We start from the raw sequence: 1,738 nt of genomic DNA on the forward strand, positions 1-1,738 counted from the left end.
AGCCTGGATGTCTGTCCAGTTTTAATCTATTCTGCCATTGGGACTCTCTCCATTCCAGCCTTACATTGTAGTTTCCTGAAAGAGGACTCATGTTCACTGTGTCTAGTACAAAGAACTGACATTCCTTAAAGTCAGTACATTGTAAGGAATGTTTGCAAGAGCATTACTTGTCACACTTTTTAATACCTAAAGTGTGTTCATAAATTCTGCATGGCAATCTTCTTATATAGTCTTACTAACATAGTAACATAGTTTTTTGTTATGGGGAGTGGAAAAGCCCCTGGCAACAAATCAAAGGGCTCTGTGTGGAGGTGTGTGTATCACTACTGACTAGATGGCTTTCAGGCTTGTGTCTGTGCAAGATTGGTCTCGCCTTATCTGTTCATAACAAATGAACTTCATCTGTGATTTTAGTGAGCTATTCAAAGTTGTACCCTCTCATCATGAAAAAAGGACTTCAGAACTTCTGCTTCTTGTGCAAATCTGCTTAAAGTAACACAAAAATGGAATATGTATATGGTTGTTTAGAATTATAAGAAATGCATATTCAGTTATCTTCTTCAAGAAAGAAATCAACTGGGTTAAGGGGGGCATGTTATGTGATTAATCACTGTGGCAAACTGTCTGGAAATTATTTAAGTTTCCTTGTCTTGATCATGCATATATGTATGCAGTTCTACCATCAACAGAAGTAAGGGTGTGTCTTTCTACTTTAGAGTAATCATAAACTAAGCATTTAAGGAGACATGACTGTCTCTACTTGGGGGATCACATGAGCCCAAGAGGAACTTATCACAAAGGTGGTAGTAAGTAAGCTGAAATAGCTCAGTTGGGAGAGTATTAGAATGAAGATCTAAAGTTCCCTAGTTCAATCCCAGGTTTCAGCAATGAAGCCTTTTGATACATAAATACACAGAGAATTTCTGAGCTTTTGTCTTTTCTGATAAGACTCAAGGCTCACAAAAACTACAAGCACTGTTGCTGACTCCCTACTGGGTGAGGAAAATAACACTATATTTTATGTTTGTGAGTTGCTTAAACTGATAGAGCTGCTTTCTATTTTATCTTTTCCAGTTTGTTTTCTGTTTTGAGAGATGTGATTGGCCTGGTGTTTTACTCCTGTGTGGCAGACAGACACTGAATTTACCTAGGCTGCACATTTCACATATTTTTCTCATTGGATAATTTGTTTGATGAGTGCTACTTAAATATACATAGATTTTCTGGGTCTTTGTAATTTCTGACAACACTCCAGGCCTGTAAAAACCAAAAGTGCTGTTGGTGACTCACCGCTGGGTGAGGAAAGTAAATCTGCATTTTTTTTTCTGTGAGTTGCTTTAATTTCTAGAGCTGTTTTCTGTTTTACCACTTCCATTTTGTTTTCTGTTTTAAGAAATTTGCTTGGTTTTGTGTTTTTTTCTATGTGGCAGATAGGCACTTAGAAACCAAAAAAAAGTGGTCCCAAAGTCACAACAAAGTGCCCAAAGTCAAAAACAAACAAATAAGGTGACAGTGTGGTATCAGGAAGCAGTTATCCATGTCCAAGTGCTCCAAAAATACTTCAAATAATGAGACACAGAGTCGCAAACTACAAAACTGTTTTACTACATTAAGTTCTTTCATCCCACATAACCAGGATTTCTTTAGAATAGATTTCTCACATACATCATCCCTTAATATACCTAATAAATCAACTAAAATATATATTAAACAACTAATCATTCCCTTAAGGTGGCAT

At 36.5% G+C, this 1,738-nt stretch overlaps 1 non-coding gene across 1 annotated transcript; it reads left to right on the forward strand.

Annotated features, from left to right (window-relative positions):
• The first annotated feature begins 814 nt into the window (after positions 1-814).
• Positions 815-887, forward strand: TRNAF-GAA. Its single transcript has one exon. It is a non-coding gene; the product is annotated as a tRNA-Phe (tRNA).
• The last annotated feature ends 851 nt before the right edge of the window (positions 888-1,738 follow it).

Source organism: Protopterus annectens, chromosome 4.part0, assembly GCF_019279795.1.
Source record: "Protopterus annectens isolate FY-2018-M chromosome 4.part0, PAN1.0, whole genome shotgun sequence".
Lineage (NCBI taxonomy): Eukaryota > Metazoa > Chordata > Ceratodontiformes > Protopteridae > Protopterus > Protopterus annectens.